At 35.1% G+C, this 21085-nt stretch overlaps 1 protein-coding gene and 1 long non-coding RNA gene across 2 annotated transcripts in view; one reads left to right on the top strand and one right to left on the bottom strand.

Annotated features, from left to right (window-relative positions):
- The window catches only part of LOC141461445 (uncharacterized), a 244966-nt gene that overhangs the window by 76737 nt on the left and 147144 nt on the right, over window positions 1-21085 (top strand). The gene's annotated exons all lie outside the window — the stretch shown is intronic.
- Window positions 6231-19448, bottom strand: LOC141461078 (uncharacterized). The gene is made up of 3 exons (XR_012462586.1): window positions 18952-19448; window positions 7190-7329; window positions 6231-7034 (listed from the first exon to the last, which is right to left on the bottom strand). It is a non-coding gene; the product is annotated as an uncharacterized lncRNA (long non-coding RNA).

Below are 21085 nucleotides of genomic sequence, written 5' to 3' on the forward strand. Positions count from 1 at the left end.
AAGTGTCATCAAGTGTCATCAAAATAAATAATAAAAAAATCAATTTTTTCATTATAATAGTTATTATTTTTTGTTATGTTATGTTGTTATGTTATGTTATGTTATGTTGTTATGTTATGTTATGTTGTTATGTTAAGTATAAATAAATAAACTTTCTTAATAACTTACAATTAACTTAATAATATACATGCAATCATTTATTTTACGTTATAATTAAATTTTTAATCTCATGAAATTAGTTTTATATGACTCATTTTGAAACATATTTTTGAATTAATACTGAATATGTGTCACTTTGTTTGTGAAATTTGCATCTAATTTATTTTAAGACAGTTCTAAAACTTTAAATTTCTTTTTTTTTGTATAGTTTATCTTATTAATTCAGAAACAGTTCTAGAAAGTTTTGAGCTTTTGTCAAGAAATCTAGACAGAATTTTGTCAATCTTTTTAACTTAATAAAAATTTTAAAAAAGGGGGAAAAAAATCGATGATTTTATGTGCACCATAAACATAATAATACTAAGTCTCTTTCCTGAGACTCACGTGGAACCCACACACTAGACTTAAAAGACAAGCAATGACAAAACGTGCGAAACTACTTTACAGACTTCTTGGACGACGCTCCAAATTACCTATTGAACTCAAACGATTAATATACAGTACTATCCTCAAACCAATGTGGACTTACGGACTAGAGCTGTGGGGTTCAGCCAAACCTACAAACATACGGACTGTACAAGACATTTCAATCAAAACTACTCCGACAGATAGCTGACGCTCCTTTCTACGTAACTAACCTCCACTCTACACAACGACCTCAACATCCCTTTCGTACACCAATTAGCCAAGAATAAATATCAAAAATTCCACTCTACTCTCTCGACTAGCTCCAATCCTCTAGTACAGTCTCTCGCCTCCTCTGACATTCCTGACAATACTCCTCGCCGACTGAATCGCCAGTGGCCCCGCGACTTCCTCGCAGTCTGAAGGCCTAAAATTAATATCCTGTAGAAAGTGCTGCCGCTGGGCAGTTTCTTTCCTCCTGCCTTTCACGCCTCTATACTTCTATCTCCCTATTTACTTATTGTAAAGTGTATTATACAGATTGTAAATAACAAAATAAATTAAAAAAAAAAAAAAAAAAGTCTCTTTCCTGCCTAATTAAATCAAATTAATTTTAGTTCCAAAATTATTATCTGAGACGCAGCTAGTTAAACTGCAAAAGTAATATTTGCATACTGTTTGTATTTATAACTCAAAGGAATGATAAAGAAGATTACAACAAAAATTAAAAGAAGTATTAGCAATTAAAATGAGTACAGACTAGAAGAGAGATTTGTCAACATAATTTTAAAATACGATTTTAAATGCAAAGAGTGTCCCTACTCTGGAATGGCAAGTTGTAAGAACTGAGAGGCGATGAACGAGTATTGTGCAGAATAATAGGTTGTTATTGTATGCGTGGAAAGAGAATCGGGACGCGGCGATGATCTACAAGAGAGGCTACACTCGATATATTGTCCCCTACATCATCCGAGCTCACCGTCGGTGTATACTATACAGGATTGTGTATATGTGATCGTGCTGTTTGGGGGCATTAATTGTGTATATGTATGGGGGAATGTGTTTTTGTGTGTACGGATGTTCAGGGAAAAAAATCCAAACACATGTTGTGCATCTCTCAAGAAATACTAGTCTTGGACTAGTATATTAACTATACTCTTTACAAACACGTACACAACAGTTCTTCTCTTCCGTCTTACCACCATTGTATCCATCTTCCAATAACCTGTATACAAAATAGATTTTTGCTGGGAGAGCAGAACATCCCAGGACAACCATATTGGAATCTTGAATCTTCTTTTTGAATTATTCAGACCGCGACATATCACGACACCATTTATGTATATATTATATATTTCCATCCTTCTCTACCTTATTCTTGGTTCTCTTTCTGTCCTTTCTTCCATTCTTAAAAGTTTCTTTTAAAAAAGAAGCGTATAGAAGACATTATGAATGGGCTTGCGATGAATGAAAAACAATTTAAGAAAGAAAAGGAACTCTTTCGCCATTGATTGGTCATTGGAAACAATGGCTGACACTTTGTGAGATAAATGGGGATTTCAAAGCAAGGTATCACTTTTAAAATACATACAATTTTTATTCCTTAATTCATAGCAGTTTTTAATTGACAATTTTTTTTTTGCAGCTGTTCTTTATAAACTTAACAACGCATTTTAACTTCATGAACAAAAATAGGAGTTTAATCTTCTTGAGTCTTTTAAAGTGACCAGGTGCGGGAGAATCAAATTGATTGTAATAACTAGGGAACGGATTCGTATGTATTTACATATTTTTTTCTAGGCAATTTACAGACGTTTTTCAACTAGAAGTATTCATACTGACACTTTTTAAGCCGTTTGAGTCTACTTTTATTTCACATATTTCCACATATTTGGATGTTATCGCATATTTATACATATTAAAAATTAAATTAAATAAATTTAGATTAAAATAAATAAATATTTCTACATATTTAATCAAAATATGTACATATTTTTTCATATTTTTCATTTTGGGCATATTTTCATAATTGGGAGGTGGTTGAAAGGAACTGTGAACTACAGACTGTAGGGCTGTGAATCACAGTGGATACAATGGTTATTGTAATTTACACAGAATGCTGCTAAACAGTGACGGGCACTTGTTAGTTCTTTGAAATTGTCTGACGTTGTCTGTTCTTTCAGCTCGTTCGTTGAAGTGTCCAATTCATTTCGTTCGGTCACTTAGTGTATTCTTTTTTGGGTGAAATGCCACGAACATCGGCCTCAAACAAACAACTGGTTGCTAAATATCTTCACGAGTTTCCAGCGGAACTTTTTCGAAGTGATGGAGACATTTTGTACTGCACAGCTTGTGACAAGCGCGTTTCTTGCTCTCAACGTTCCCAAGTCACCCAACATATTGCCACCGGATCGCACATAGAGAATAAAAACAGAAAGAAAGAGAGGACGTCCTATCAAGCCTTCCTTACATCTCCATCCACGACCTTGCATTCATTTCTGACAATTGCGTATTTCTTGCACAAGCCATTACCCAACTTGAGTCCCAAAATGTTCGACTGACAGAAAACGTGTCCAACGTTAAAAAAGTCATCGAAAAGGTGGAAGGAATACCTGGGAGTAAGGGAGATCTGATCAGATCAAAACTGGTAGAAGTACTGAGCAAGAACAAAGGGTGGGAGACCATCTGCCAGATTTCTGATATTATCAGTGGAACAGAAGTCACCTCAGAACATCGTGTACCCTTTACAACCAACGAGATAACTTCTTTCAGCAAGGCACCTATAAACATTTGAAATTTCATGTGGTTGCAAACAATTTCGAAGAGTGAAGTTTTCAAAATTGAAAATTTAACACATCTTTTTATAAATAAAATGTTATTTGTTGTATAAATCATTATAACTTGTAAAAACAAATTATTTTGTTCCTAATAAATTATTATAAATTGTAAAAATGTTCTTTTCTTGTATAAATAATTATAACTTGCCCCCCCCCAAAAAAAAATTCTATTTTCATAAAAAAAAATGTCCATTTTACTTAAATATTCCAGAAAATATTTTAAGAAAATCACACATTTTCCACATAATTGACGAAAATAAATGCATATTTTAATTAAATATTTGGCATTTTTAAATACATAAAAATCCGTTCCTTAGTAATAACTTTTTGGCTAAAAATATGCTGAAACTTTAAAAACAAATAATTATGTACTGGTAGAATGTTATTTCATCTTTCTTGTTATTGTTGATACATCGCATGGGCCTGGCAGAGAATGGCCAAGTGTAGGCTAAAGATTTTTACTCGTTTATTTGTGCTAAAAATCAGCGTGTTGACTCTATAGGTAAAAATGATAACGGTAATAAATGAAGTAATGAATGGAGAAGTTACCCAGTGATACACTTTAAAAAATTAGATTATTTGTCACTTTCTTTACTTGAGAGGAGATCTCGAGGCCCCTGTCTTTTAAAGCGTCTTGTCAGGTTATCAGGAAGGATTCTTGAAGAAAGATTTTTAACTAGAGGATTTATATGAGATTGCAGATTAAAATGAAGTTTCCCTTAACTTGTTTTAGCAACTTGTGCGACAAAAGGAATGTTGATATCAATGTGTATAGTCAGTTTGGAGACATAAATGCAGCGTTTACAATATTTCGAGTATTTTAGATTGAAGAGATTGAATTCTTAAGAGATTGGTGCGTTTAATTGTACCCCACAGTTCTAGTCCATACGCCGAGATGGGTTTTAAAATAGAAGTATAAATCAGTCTCTTTTGTTGCCTGGTGAGAGTTTTGATCTATCGCCTAAGATTCCCTTTAAGTTGTAGATAGCGTCGTTTAGGTCAGTTCTTTTAAGTCTAATGTGGGGGTTCCACAAGAAAGTCTTCGATCTAACAAGCCCAAGGTAGCGGACGACGTCCACTACTGGTATTAAGACTGAAGGAAGAGTAATGCGACGAAGAGTGGAGGTGATGTTTTGAGACTTAGTTTCATTAAGTTTAATAGCTCATTTCTGGAACCATTGTTCTAATGAGAAGAGGACAATCAACATTAACACCTGTAATGTAAAAACCAAATACAATCATGTATTTACCCCTAATCTATATTAATCTATTATTAGTCCCTAATCTATATTAAACTATTATTAGTCCCTAGCTGGAAAGCATGGCATTACATTAAAAAATACGAGGGTCGTTTGAAAAGTCCGTGCAAAGTCAGAAAGATAGCACTACTGGCGCGTATCGAGGTTATGTTTAGTTAGTAGCATCTCTTGGAAGAACACACACCAAGTTTCAGCCAGATCGGTCTATTTCTTTGTGTTTGGCATTCGTTTGAATCGAGGAAGTCGAGTGATTTTCAAAAAATGGACGAAAAAGAATTTCGTGTGTTGATTAAACACTACTTTATGAAAGGCAAAACGCCTCAGGAGACTAAAGAGAAGCTTGATATACATTATGGTGACTCTGCACCTTCGATTAGAACAGTTTATAAGTGGTTTCAAAATTTTCGGAGTGGCCATATGGGCACAAGTGACGCTGAACGTTCTGGACGCCCTGTTGAGGTTACTACTCCAGAAATCATTGATAAAATCCATGATATGGTGATGGATGACAGAAGAGTGAAGGTGCGTGAGATTGCTAGTGCTGTGGGCATCTCGAATGAACGGGTACATAATATTTTGCATCAATATTTGGACATGACAAAGCTATCCGCAAGATGGGTGCCGCGATTGCTCACGTTTGACCAAAAACGAAATCGTGTGAAGTGTTGCAAGGACGGTTTGCAGCTGTTCCAGAAGAATCCGCAGGACTTTAAGCGTCGTTTCGTCACTTCGGCCGGAAAGATTATGGCGACTGCCTTTTGGGATTCGCAAGGAATAATCCTCATCGACTATCTGGAAAAGGGTAAAACTATTACAGGTGCATATTATTCATCGTTATTGGACCGTTTGAAAACCGAGCTGCAAGAAAAACGCCTACGATTGGCCCACAAAAAAGTCCTTTTCCATCACGACAACGCACCAGCTCACACCTCAGCAGTTGTGGTCGCAAAATTAATGGAAATAGGGTTCCAACTCGTTTCACATCCCCCCTATTCTCCAGACTTGGCTCCCTCGGACTACTATTTGTTCCCCAATATGAAGAAATGGCTGGCGGGAAAAAGATTTTATTCAAACGAGGAGGTGATTGCAGAAACGAATGGCTATTTTTCAGACTTGGACAAATCCTATTATTCGGAAGGGATCAACAAACTAGAGCAGCGTTGGACGAAGTGTATAAGCCTAAAAGGAGACTATGTTGAAAAATAAAAAAGGTTTACCCCAAAAAATTAAGTATTTTTATTTTTGCACGGACTTTTCAAACGACCCTCGTACATAAAATCCAACACCTAGAAGGGGAATCGAATCCAAGTACAACAATACATATTAGCTTTACTCTAACCGCTCGGCTCCCATGGCGCCTTCAATGTATTATATTTTTAATATTATTTTAAATCGGTATTTAAGAAATGAACTCGTCATAAACAATCAATATCTCCAATCTAATTAATATGGATAACTCTAAAAACTAAATTATTTTAAATAACTTTTCCAATTATTGCACATTAAATATTAAAATATTAAGCTGTTTATGTTAAAGTTAATTTAAACGCTATTCTATAGTAGATTTTTTTTTTTTTTAAATAAAACTTTTGGATGGTAGAAACCGAGAGATGTGAGGGGACTCAGATTATCTAACCTGGTTATTATAACTGAATTAAATTTATATGATATTAAATGGGCAATTACTTCACAACTAAGCAGCCTCATTAAATTTATAACATTACAAGCCAACAGAAATATTATGTAATCTTGGTGCGTGTTTTGCGTCTCTCTACAGTAGTTAGTTATCGGGTCCTTTTTAAGTGTTAATTATACACTTTACAACCTATTTAGAATATATACTTCATTATTAGTAGGTGCGACGTTAATACCTGGTACTAGGTGTTTAAGTGGACATTAGTTAGGACATTCTTAATATTATCACCGCCACTTATTTTGGTGTATCTTTAGTTTTTATATTAATCATTTAACTGCAAAATTAGGCTTGAAATTTTTAATTTCCTAATTAGCAAACTTAAAGAGGAAACAAAACAAAAAAAATAAACCTTCTGGTGAAGCAAAGATGTTTTTAGGTTAAAAACAATGTTGTACCCCTTAAGGTTTTAGTCTTGTCTAAATAAATGAGAGATGAGTTTAACAATATTTCCAGGCAATGCGAACTTAAACTTAGCTAAGATCTTAGCTGGTTCTCTCTAAAATTCGAGCTATTAAGGTGAAATAGTGTCAACAGGTGATGATGCTGTGTTGTCTGTGATCTCTACCACTTCCTGGCTAATTGTCTGACTTAAGGCGAGCTGCGACTCCGAATCATGGATAGTTCTAGTTCTTTTTGGCCACTATATTGTTAATTTGCTGCCAACCTTACCAGGAGTGCCTGGAATTTAAGGTATGAATTACAATTTGAGAGCTTAAAACTTAACTTCTATTTTTAATTTCAATAAGTTTCATAATGTATTTTGAAAAAGTTTTAGAGTTTGGTTTACTGCTCCTAAATTAATATTTAAATGCAAAATTATTACATTTACTTACAATTTAAGAATCCATCTTATTTTATCTTTTCCATTGTGATTCAAACCTCAACTTCTTTTATTCTTTTCTTTTTCTAAAGGCAACTCCTGCTGACGGCTGTAAGCCATGAGTTTGTTTACAGTTTAATGTGTAAAGTCCACCTGAAAAAATAGGCATTACTTTTTATAATAAATTTGTCTAGCAGCTAGCTGCTATTTAAGAGGAATAAAAACTATGGCTAATTTCAATTTATATATATTTTTTTAATTTAATGCCAAGTTTTCCATTTTTGGAACTAATAATAGATTAAAGTAGATTAGGGGTAAATACATAATTGTATTTGGTTCTTACATTACAGGTGTTAATGTTAATTATCCTCTTCTCATTATAACAATGGTTCCAGAAATGAGCTATTAAACTTAATGAAACTAAGTCTCAAAACATCACCTCCACTCTTCGTCGTATTACTGTTCCATCATTCTTAATTGAATACCAGTAGTGAACGTCGCCCGCTACCTTGGGCTTCTTAGACCGAAGACTTTCTTGGAACCCCCACCCTAAATTTAAAAGAACTGAACTAAACGACGCTATCTACAACTTAAAGGACTCCAACCACAGGGCAGAGACAGGCGACGGAGTTCATAACGGGCTATTCGCCAAGGCTGACTGTAGAATTAATCCGTCAAGGCTGTGGAGCTATAAGGATTATTGTAAGCCTGTTAACTAGCCACTACAGGCTCAGATGCATCGCATGGGCCTGGCAGATGATAGCCTAGAGGAGGAAACGGCACTGCACGTGTTCTATCAGTGTGAGGGGCTCGTGTGGTTAAGGATGTTACTGCTCGGGGAGAAAAAACCAAGGCCTGTGAGCTTTACCCAGGAGTCGCTCTCCAGAATTAAGAGGTCTGATTAAACGGACGGGTTTGGAGGGCGAGCTCTACAGTTGGGGAGCCACAATAGATCTAAAGGGGTCGTAGTGGCGTAGGCCTTAAGGGCCGCCCTATTAGAATTTTAACCTAAAATTCCTATGATTTTATAAATTCTGTATTTATTAAAAATTATTATTATTATTAATGTTTCCATACTACCTGCTATTTTCTACTTTTCTAATTATCTATCTGCTATTTCTCCAGAATTAACAGGTCTTTAGATAGATAGATATGTTAGATAGATTAAACTAGGGCGGCCTCAAGGCCTGCGCCAATGCGACCCCTTTGGATCTATTGTCGCTCCCCTCACTCTAAAGCTCACCATCCAGACCTGTCCTTTTAATCAGACTCTTGATGCTGGTGAGCTGCTCTTGGATAAAGCTCACAGGCCTTGGTTTTTCCTCTTCGAGAAGTAACATCCTTAGCCATACGAGCCCCTCGCACTGACACAACACGTGCAGTACCGTTTCCTCCTCTTCCTGATAGAACCTGCAAAGGCTATCATCTGCCAGGCCCATGCGATGTATATGTTTCCTGAGCTTGCAGTGGCCAGTTAATAGGCCTACAATCATCCTTATAGCCCCACGGCCTTGCCGGATTAATTCTGCAGTCAACCTCGGCGAATAACCTTTGATGAACTCCTTCGCCTGTCTCGGCCCAGTGGTGGCAAGCCACCACTCTTGAGACCTATTCTGCACACTTCGGAACCCCAAAACAGGGCTCCGGGCCAACCAAGTGTCCCACAGAACCTTCCCGGGCCAATAAATCTGCCTACCAGGTCTTTAATTTTCCTCTTAATTTTAAGATTGTACAAATTCACAATTCTGAGTGTTTAAGTAGATACTTAAGTTCAACTATTCTCTCATCCTAAAATCATGTTTGCTCGGGTTAGTATTATTTACTCTCTTCACTTTATGCATCCAAATTCCTCCAGCACAACAATGGTCACTTGCTCTGACGGCATAGCCATTCTCTCTCCTCACTCCGACTCATGTTGTAATCCTCTCATACCACTCAAACATCATTTGAACTTCCTGGAAAACTGCCTTGGAAAATGGAAAATAAAGGTAAATACTTATTAATACCAGAATATAACTTTAATATTGTTGTTCATTCTTTTTGGTGACTGATTCATAGTTTCAATGGGATTCAGTCCATGAACAGACAAGACAGAAGACACACCAACCCTGAAATGTAATAGTATTACTTTCTAAACTAGCCCTGAAGATGACCTAGTCCCTAGGTCGAAAGCTCGGCAAAATAAATTTTACTAGACTGAAGTGGCAGTTATTTTTTCAATCCCAGTGATAACTATTATACTTACTATTGGCACTCCTGGTTTTAATACACTTTCCTTAAAAGCTCACTCAAGACATTTAGAATGAAATTCAACTTTCACTTAAAGGAAAGTTGATGATTCTTGGTGAATCAAGGAAAACTCACGTTACCATTTTGCCGGCGATTAAGCAAGCATTGACATGATACAATTTAAAATCAATTAGTCACACCCTGAGAACATATATATAAAAAAAGATACCCATTAAAGAAAAATATAAAATTGAATACTATAAAGAAAACAAGACCAAAAAATAAAATAATAAAGAGAGATGTATAAGAGAACCGATCATTAAAAATTGCCCTCAGGCTCAAGAAACAAGCAAGAGGTAATGAGAAGGTAAGTTCATGGTAGGGTATATTTAGTGAGGTGTACTTGCATTAGCTTGTCTGAGTGTGTGTGTGAAGAAACAATGGGGAATATGTGGACTTACCTAATATTATAATATAATAGCAGGGAGACGATCTTAATGCGGATAGGGAAGGACGCAGCACAAAAGATTAACATATTGAGTATCAACTGTGTTAGTGGCTTATGTTTATATCTACATTTGTGCGCGCTTCATTTGAGCGTTGCACGTCCCTCCGGATATTGAAGAGTAATAACATATACTTAGTATTTGTACACGTCTATTTTCATAGCTATTAGATGAGGGTGTAGAGTTCAAATAAAAGTATTAAGTGGTGAATCGATTTAGCCAATGTTAGTTGACACTTTTTTTTTGTAATACAAACACCAAAAAGTAGGGGCATATCTAACCTTCTCAAGTTTTAAGGTTATAATAATAATTTTTAAAAAAATAAGAAAAGCTTTTTATCTAACCTTATAATTATATTTTGTTATTAGTGAACTATTATGTTCATTTAACAGCCGTATACACCCCTAGGGTTGAAATATAGTCGACCTCCGAAGTTGTTCTTGCGACGTAGTTGTACTCTACACCACAGCCTGACTTGGGAGGTCTCCACTCTAATCACACGACTCATCAATCTATCTTTCTTCTATAAGATAAACGAAAATTTACCCAGCGATATTATCAACTTTCTCTTATTGTTAATGTATGAAAAAAGCTGGTTGAAAAAGAGACAATGTTTTGTGCACGCCTCTTAGAAATATATTATTTAATTGGGTGGCTTTTCGTGAGAACTAACCGAATTAACAGTCTAAATTCTTTAACGGGAATAGTTTTTATTTGTTTACAATTTCACAGAAATTGATTCTCTTCTTTCGTAGCAATTTGATCTCTCTTTACAATCTGGGTATTTTATAATAGCTGCGTTTCTCCAATCTTCTCTGGGATCTCATGCAAGGGACTCCCGATTTGACACCGCTAGATTTTTTCTTATGGAGAGAATTAAAAAAAAAAAAAAGGTTTATGCGCGCCCATGACATCAGATGAGCTCGCAAGCCAGGTTAGCCAGGAGGTTATCAACTGCTCTCTGAATCTGAGGAGGCACCTTTGAAGGCACAGTACATGCTGCACAAGTTGAGTAAAGTGCATTATTTGATAAATTAAGGAATAAGTTTGATCCTTTACACGAAAGATATTGATCACTTAAATATGTGGCAGGTGGTTTCCAATTTTTTTGGTAATTAAACGCAACTCTCCCAAAATTATCAAGTAATTATTAAACCTTATTGTTTGTAACAGATGTAAAATTAATTTTTAGCCATTTTGTGTATGCTTGAGAACATCTAAAGCTCTTAACATTTGATTTTTCTTAGGAAATCACTCGGAAAACTACTTATTTCCCGATATTAAGAAAAATACTAGCTTTACTGCCTTGGCAATATTTTTAGTAGAAAGAGGATGAAAAAATACATAAAAATGATCTATCGCGTGCTCTTCTTTCTCTTTGATAACAAGTTAAAAAATTGAAATATGATTAATAAATACCAGATTTTGAAATGGCCTAGCACCTTTAATTTTGAAGATATCGAATTACGGTTTCCGGTTACTCTCCTAACTTTTTTTTACTCTTTAAAACTGTGTATATGAAAATGGGGGTCAACTGCGAACCCTCACTTTTGGTCGCGCGTCAGCTCCGTATGCGGGCAGGATTCTAAAATCAAGTCACATATTCTGAAACTAGAGGTGACGGGCAACAAATTTTTTCTCTACCATTTTTTGCTCAGATGAACCGTTTAAGCATGAAATGCATTTGAGCCGTCTTAAAATGAACACCCTGTCTAGTACTTAATACAATAACTTAAAAGTTATGTTTAACTGAATATTTGGAATTATTATCCACCAACCTCGTGGTGTGCGACTCTTTCTGATTATTTATTTTGTTTTAGTTGTTTTAAGCTTCTTTTGGTAGATTTTTTAGAAATATTTTTTATTTGTAAAATCACACTTTGAACCAAGTATTTAAAAAATAATATGGTAAGTTTGCAGCAAAAAAAAAAAAAAAAAACCTTCCAAATAACGCTTTTATAAGTGCTCTTAAAGAAAGCATTCCAAATTAAAGAATTTTAAGAAAATGAAACATTTGTTTCACAGAACAAATCAAATACCAATGCCAGAACTACTATTTTTGCTTGACAACTTGACAAAAATATAGATACGAGGGTCGTTTGAAAAGTCCGTGCAAAAATAAAAACTACTTAATTTTTTGGGGTAAACCTTTTTTATTTTTCAACATAGTCTCCTTTTAGGCTTATACACTTCGTCCAACGCTGCTCTAGTTTGTTGATCCCTTCCGAATAATAGGATTTGTCCAAGTCTGAAAAATAGCCATTCGTTTCTGCAATCACCTCCTCGTTTGAATAAAATCTTTTTCCCGCCAGCCATTTCTTCATATTGGGGAACAAATAGTAGTCCGAGGGAGCTAAGTCTGGAGAATAGGGAGGATGTGAAACGAGTTGGAACCCTATTTCCATTAATTTTGCGACCACAACTGCTGAGGTGTGAGCTGGTGCGTTGTCGTGATGGAAAAGGACTTTTTTGTAGGCCAATCGTGGGCGTTTTTCTTGCAGCACGGTTTTCAAACGGTCCAATAACGATGAATAATATGCACCTGTAATAGTTTTACCCTTTTCCAGATAGTCGATGAGGATTATTCCTTGCGAATCCCAAAAGACAGTCGCCATAATCTTTCCGGCCGAAGGAACGGTCTTCGCCTTTTTTGGCGCAGATTCCCCCTTGGTTACCCATTGTTTAGATTGTTCTTTGGTCTCAGGAGTGTAGTGATGTATCCATGTTTCATCCACAGTGACGAAACGACGCTTAAAGTCCTGCGCATTCTTCTGGAACAGCTGCAAACCGTCCTTGCAACACTTCACACGTTTTCGTTTTTGGTCAAGCGTGAGCAATCGCGGCACCCATCTTGCGGATAGCTTTGTCATGTCCAAATGTTGATGCAAAATATTATGTACCCGTTCATTCGAGATGCCCACAGTACTAGCAATCTCACGCACCTTCACTCTTCTGTCATCCATCACCATATCATGGATTTTATCAATGATTTCTGGAGTAGTAACCTCAACAGGGCGTCCAGAACGTTCAGCGTCACTTGTGCCCATATGGCCACTCCGAAAATTTTGAAACCACTTATAAACTGTTCTAATCGAAGGTGCAGAGTCACCATAATGTTTATCAAGCTTCTCTTTAGTCTCCTGAGGCGTTTTGCCTTTCATAAAGTAGTGTTTAATAAACACACGAAATTCTTTTTCGTCCATTTTTTGAAAATCACTCGACTTTCTCGATTCAAACGAATGCCAACCACAAAGAAATAGACCGATCTGGCTGAAACTTGGTGTGTGTTCTTCCAAGAGATGCTACTAACTAAGCATAACCTCGATATGCGCCAGTAGTGCTATCTCTCTGACTTTGCACGAACTTTTCAAACGACCCTCGTATGTGCCTTCAAAACACTTCACCATGTGTTGGGAATGGTCCAATGGTTTGTGCTACCAAGGCCCAGAATTACTGGCTACGCTACTACATTCCCTAATAAATTTAATGAGACCTTTTTAAAGCCAAACAACTAATTTAGGAATAATCTTACATCTCCTTCGCCCATTTAATTGATTTATTTAATATTAGGAAACTAAATAGAATGCAAACTTTAAAAGAATTGTTTAGGAGAAAATTTATCTGCATAAGAATTTTATTTTCAAGTTTGACTAGAGAGCCTATCAGGTTATAATTTAATGAATATATTGTAGTCCTTTTTATGCATTTAATACATGTGCATCAATAAACATATGTCACATAATATATTATATGAAGTGGGTAAGCAGTAAGTACGAGGGTCATTCACTAAGTAACGAGACAAATTATTATTGCTCAAAAACGGTTTATTGAATCAGTACAAAACTTTGGTTACTTTTCAACATAGTCCCCAGCAACACTTATCCCATTTTTCTGCTAATTTGTAAATGCCTTTGGCATAAAATTCTTTGGGTTGATCTCGAAGCCACTTTTGCACCTGATTTTTTTGAAGTTTTTCTTTCGTCAGCTGTGCCGTATGTGGACGGGCGTTGTCATGAAACAAAATCACGCCTTCAGTCACGAGCCCACGGCGTTTCGTTCGAATTGCAGGTCTTATCTTGTTTTCCAGCATGTCACCGTAGTACTGGCTGTTGATTGTTCTTTGGCCTTCAAGAAAATCACAATAAATTAGCCCCTGAAAATCCCAGAATACTGTAAGCTGACTTTACCGGCAGATGGCTGGGTACTGAATTTTTTCCGAATGGGAGAAGTCGTATGCTTCCACTCAAGTCTTTGTCGTTTTGACTCTGGCTCATAGTGGTGGATCCATGTTTCATCACACGTTACAATTCTTTTGAAAAAAACCTTCTCCTTCAGTCGAATATCGATTTTTCAACTGTTGACTGATTTGAAGCCGGGTTTCTTTGTGAGCGTCCGTGAGTTGTCTGGGCACCCATCTCGCACAGGTTTTCTTATACTGCAGCTTGTTGTGAATAATGTTATGGACAGTTCCAACACTCGCGTTTACTTTTTCACCTATCAGTTCAACGGTGATACGCCTATTGTCCCGAATTAACGCGTCAATCCGAGATTCGAGAGAGGAAGTCCCAACTTCGATCGGTCGTCCACTGCGTTGCTCGCCAGAAACTTTTGTACGCCCACGTTCGAACGATTCAAACAATTGTATCCGTACACTTTTAACATTCTTTTGTGGATTTTATTACCTTTCTCACCTTCCGCGACTAAAAATCTGATCACGGCACGTTGTTCTTCCACGGTGCAATTCTCGAGCGGACTCGCCATCGTTAACTGAGTAAATTTGAGGTTATGTTTACAAAATATAATTGAACAGCTGATCAGATGTCATCGCAAGGTTGCCAACTTTATGTCCTGAAAGTTTCATACGGATCAATTTAGCTGTTTTTGAGCAGTAGTAATTTGTCTCGTTACTTATTGAATGACCCTCGTACATTATCTCCAAAAGCAATCACTATTTCTATATAAACTGAATGGACATAACTAATACAACTTGTTGGGCAAGAAAATTTGAATAAAATTTATCATTTAAAAGATTTATCGCCCAGTATTTAGATTACACTGTCGCCTATCTTAAAGTATGTGAAATTATAAAAATTCCCAGTGTATTTCGTGATTTATTCACGTTTAATCACAGAGTAATTGTAGTAATTACAGTAAGCCGATAGAAGCGTTAAACTGGCCACAATAATCTCTGAACTAAACTATCACTTAGAAGAAGATGCTAATTGCTTTAATTAAGAAGCTAATAAAAAAATTAAAGATATATTGCTGAGAAAAATATCTCGATTTGTTTTTACGGTACCAATTAGAGATGGGGACCACTTTTTAATTGCCTCAAATTATGAGAGAAACACATTTGTGTTTAACAACACAGAGATAAATCATTGATTGGCTTGCCGAATTTACCTTTCAGACATAAATTTCTATTTCATTTTCAATTACTTCTGAAATGCCCTTGACCTACAAGCTGTATTTTTTAGGTATATTTAAACAGTAATACTCATGGGTTTTTTTTTTCGACGTAGTTTTATTCTAATGTAAATTAAAGATTATAGATCAGTCTGAGCAGCTGCAGAAACTCAGACTTCTGTACCTCCTTGTTAGATAAGATTAGAAAGACTCATTACAGTTCTTTCTTCACCCTTGAAGCGCTAGTTCCTTAAGGTAATTCCTATTTCAAAGTTACCTATTGCTGAAATTTTTAGTAATCTGCTAATTAAAACTGTCCGGTAGGACAGTTGTATAAGGGTTGATCGTCAAAAACTGTACGAAAAAGCGTAACGTTGAAAAACACCCAACTTTGTCAATTTTTTTCTCTTTTTCTATAAAAGATAAAATTCCCAAATTTTCTTTAAAATAAAGGGCAAACCCTCCTTTATAACTGCAATTTTTTTGCACCAACCCAGATCTGATAGATTTTGAGAAAAAAGATGCTGAAAATGATCAAAAACGGCTTTTTCAAAAAATGTTCTTGTTCTTGTTCTTGTTGTTGTTGCTTTTGTTACCTTTTTTGTAAACAACGTAGCGCCTAAACGCGCGAACCGATTTTCATAAATGAGGTGTCATTCGATTCGGAATTTTATGTAGATGTGCCTTTTGGGGGTCTCGACGCTGTACATCGAATGGGAGAGGAGTTAGCCCCCTTTATGTAAGGCCCCCTCCAAAATTATTATTACTAATTACTCTGTAAATCTTGGCCCGATTTTGTTAAAATTTGGTAGGATGATAGGGTTAGGGCTCCCCTACGTAACATTAAAGCGGCGATCAGCTCTTACACTTGTTAAGGGGAAGTATAGCAATCGTTGCAAATTATCGACACGTGAACCGATTTTCATGAATGAAGTGTCATTCGAATCGAAATATTGTACAGATTTGCAAGTCTCGACGCCGTGCCTCATAAGGAGGGGAGTTCGCCCCACCCAAATAAGGCCCTTTCTAAAACTATTATTACCAATATTTCTATAACGCTTAGTCCGATTTTGATAAAATTCAGCTCGAATAAGTGGTTAAAGCTCGTCTACGTTGCTATGCTCTTGCACCTACTAGGAGGAAGTACTGCAATCGTTTAAATTATCAATGAGTGAACCGATTGAAATCAATGAATTGTCGTTAGATTAAAAAATCTTTGCCTCTTTGCCTAGAAGTACTGCAATCGCAGTTTATTTTTCTTACTCCTCTTAAAAGGAAGTACTGAAATCGCAGTTTAATTTTGCTATTTACGTACAAATACCTATGTTATTCAAAATATGTTATTCAAAACGCTTTTTTAAAAAAAGTTGTTATTGAGAATAGTTTGGGGGACCGCAACTATAATCATTCTTTAAAAAGATCTCTCCAGTGGTAGTTACGGTTCCGACTTACCACCTTATCAGGTTATAATGATAGAATTGCTTATTCCAAATTTAAAAAAATCTGTAAAGCAGATATGTAACTTTGCAAAATAGACAAAATGGAAAATCTATCCAAAAGGTACAAAAATCTCTTTAACAAAAACTTACAGTTTAAAATGTTAAGTATAAGGGTTGATTAAACGCCAAAAGGTACACAAATCAGCAAGCACCCAACATTTCATTAATTCTTCATTAATATTTAAGTAATTTTACTGCATTATTTTTCATTAATATTTTTTAGAATTTATTAGATGTCACAGACCCTTATGCTGGCCACTTCATTTATAATATTTTTTTGTTATAATTATGATAAATCACACATACGTACATGCATGTTAAAGTAGAAAAAGACAAAGTTAGAGTAGGCTACTGTCTTGAATTCGTCTTACCGAAATATTCGTGAGCGCAAATAACACACAGTTAATAACAAGCAGATTATTCAACAACAATTATTCATTTCTCAATTGTAATTTAATTTAGTCCCCCTAATTTTACCTACAGTAAAATCCTGGAATAATTAGCTGTCCTAAAAATATGCATATCTTATTTATTTTATATTACATAGTATTACATTTTTTTTTATAAAAAAAAGTTTTGAATTTTTTAGCCTCATAATTTTTTTTTTTATAACGTTTTTCTTTTTAACCTGTAATTAACAGTTTGATTATTATAAATAACTAGATATTGCAGTCAATCTACAGTGCTACTTGAACATATATTTTGTAGACGAAAATGGCCAGCATAAGGGTCTGTGACATCTAATAAATTCTAAAAAATATTAATGAAAAATAATGCAGTAAAATTACTTAAATATTAATGAAGAATTAATGAAATGTTGGGTGCTTGCTGATTTGTGTACCTTTTGGCGTTTAATCAACCCTTATACTTAACATTTTAAACTGTAAGTTTTTGTTAAAGAGTACTTTACTTCATTTGTTGCAAATGATACTATAATGATTTCATCCGATTCTTACAGCAGTTCTCAGTACAGCGTTTGCCTTTAATTCAGCCAATTTCTGTTTCAAAAATTTTCATGTGAATTTATTCGCCAATTCCAAACCGTTTGTTCATCTTCTGTCCTCGAATATCCCGTCCTCCCTGGAAACTCAAGGTGGCAAGACGTTATGTTATCCTCTCCTTCACTATGTAGAAAATAAACCAAATTTCTTTACCTCTCAGTAATATAGTTGAGTAAAACACAGTGTCCTCCAATGATTTGTGCATCACTTTTTAGGGCCTCTATCTGGTCACCGCCCTTAACAATTACTGTACTTAGCGATGGCGTAAATTGTGGAATTTTATTTCACAACGATAGAAAAACATGATACTAAATGTGAGTTTTCTTATGTTATTTAGAGGTTTTCTGGTACAGTAAATGTCGTTTTAAGAAAGTGGAAAAATCTGTTTAGTCAGCATAACTAAAATACGAAAATGGAGAAAATTAAAATTTGATATCATAATTGATGAGGAACCTGAAGTACTGTTTTCTGAATAGCACTAAGTTTGAATGTAATATTCAATTCGCACGAAAAAATAAGCATTACCACATTAAACAAACGAACTTGTATAAAGGGCTTTTGTTGTTAAATTATTCAAATCTCCGGTTGGATTTTAGGTTAGCCATAATTTAAACCAAATCAACATGGAAATGAATGATTAACCATGTTTGATAAATACCTTTATAAGGACATGAATTTTTGAATAAATGCCCTTAAAACTTGATGAAACTTGTTATCTATTTAACTGTTACTAATTGTTGTTTCAAAGAACAACTAACAAATCTCCACTGATATCTGAATGTATTTAAATAAGGTATCAATTATTCCATTGACACAATGGACAGGGAACAAAGAAATAGCATTAATAAATAACTTGATACGATGAAAATATTTGAATAAAGAATTTAGGCCAATAAAATAACGAGATTTATGTAAATGAAAACTCAGTAGAAATGTAAATGGAGAATGGAGGTCATTGTATAGTCATGCTAACAGCATTTTTGAGTTAGATTGTTAATTATCAAACAGCGTCTCAACTCCTTGTTTTACAAATACATAAATAAAAAAAAGAGAGAAAACAGATTTTATATCTGTTCCAGAGTTTTTGAAGAGAATGTTCAAAGAGAAAGAAAGTTATATCTTAAAAATACGTACAGGAAACATCCAATATAGAAGTTTAGTGTTGAGACAAAGGAGCTGAAATTACAGTAAATCCGGCGCCAACCAGCTTCAATTATTCTTGATTTCTTATATTGTTCACTTTATACACTTAGTAATATTGAGCGTTTTAAGTTGTTGTTTTTCGATTTTTTGTTTTATTTAGGTAATATGAACAGGTGTTCATTTAAAACACTAATGTTAGGAATACTGGAATTGTAGAAGGTAGAAGGTAACGAAATCTGATTTCACTAGCCAAGTCTCACAACATGAAGCACATTATTGAAGACTTATTGATAACAAAATGTTTTTAGAAGGTTTCAATTGTGTTCACTTCATAAGAGAGAAGTGTACCAAACTGCTAGGTTATAGTTATCTGTGCCACGTATATGACTGTTCAAATACATTTTTTATTTACTGACTTAAATAGTCGAAGAATTCGCGTGGCCAGAGAGCCGCTTCTTCAAAAAAAGAGTGGGACGAAGAGAGAGATTAGAGGATTTGGGTGACCGAAATGTGGAAATGATTCTTTTTTTATAGCGAACTGTAGGGTACGTCTTTCTTAAATGGTAGCTCGTACTGAATGGTTATTTTAGAGGCAATATCTCCTTACCAAAAAAACTTACAGTTTTAAAAGTTAAGTAAGTAAAAGTTAAGGTTGATTAAACGCCAAAAGGTACACGAATCAGCAAGGCCCCAACATTTCATTCATACTTCTAGGATCATATTTTTTAGGATGTAGTAGATGTCACAGACCCTTATGCTGGCCTTTTAGCACCCAATAAATATTTTTCTGTTTGAATAATAAAAGATGTATCTCATCATCATAGTTAGTATTAAAAAGACACTCTATTCCAAATTATTCTTGTGATTTATCTTTATTCTGAATAATCATCACTATCACTCGCATATTAAAAAGAATATTGGAGGCAATGTGAATATAGTTATTCGGCGAAGAATTCGAGACTATTCAGATTTAAGGCGATATCTAATAAACTGCTTTAGCTGACCTTCGCACTTCTTGACTCTAAATCCAGAGTTATTTTTAAGAGTGCGTTAAACTTAGGACCTAAATGCAACTTGTAAAATAAAAAATGCTATATTTGGCGACTTCTATACTTCTCCGCCCTCGTACCTCACATTAAATGTACCCTTCAATAAAAGCAGATTAATTGGCCAGCTGAGAAGTTAGTTCCTCCTTTCAGCTAACATTTTATGTAAATAAGAATAAACACGTCATAGGGGAGGAAGAAGTGTGTGTCCTGTGTTACAAGGAAAAAGAAACCTTAAAGCACATTTTCTTAAACTGCCCTTTTTATAAATTCTATGGGAAAAAATATTTGAGTTTATTTAAAGATTTACATGTGGCCTCTTTTTTAAATATAAATAATTACGATCACTTAGAAAACATATTTCAGTTTTCAACAATGCATTAAAATTGAAAAAAAATTTAATAAATGATTAGTTTTGTTCTTATCATATTATTTTACTGTAGTTAAAAAAATGTTTGTTTCGTTCGAAAGATCGTTTTCTTTTTCTGTTCCATTGAATTGTAGATTTACTTTCATATATGTATTTATAAGAGTATTGTACTTTAACCTACCTTTATCAAATCTGTCATGCTGAACTCGGCTGTTATGTACATACGAGGGACGTTTGAAAAGTCCGTGCAAAGTCAGAGAGATAGCACCACTGGCGCGTATCGAGGTTATGTTTAGTTAGTAGCATCTCTTGGAAGAACACACACTAAGTTTCAGCCAGATCGGTCTATTTCTTTGTGTTTGGCATTCGTTTGAATCGAGGAAGTCGAGTGATTTTCAAAAAATGGACGAAAAAGAATTTCGTGTGTTGATTAAACACTACTTTATGAAAGGCAAAACGCCTCAGGAGACTAAAGAGAAGCTTGATAAACATTATGGTGACTCTGCACCTTCGATTAGAACAGTTTATAAGTGGTTTCAAAATTTTCGGAGTGGCCATATGGGCACAAGTGACGCTGAACGTTCTGGACGCCCTGTTGAGGTTACTACTCCAGAAATCATTGATAAAATCCATGATATGGTGATGGATGACAGAAGAGTGAAGGTGCGTGAGATTGCTAGTGCCGTGGGGCATCTCGAATGAACCGGTA

This window comes from Rhodnius prolixus, unplaced genomic scaffold, assembly GCF_049639745.1.
Source record: "Rhodnius prolixus isolate KJV_2025 unplaced genomic scaffold, Rpr scaffold_6, whole genome shotgun sequence".
Taxonomy (NCBI): domain Eukaryota; kingdom Metazoa; phylum Arthropoda; class Insecta; order Hemiptera; family Reduviidae; genus Rhodnius; species Rhodnius prolixus.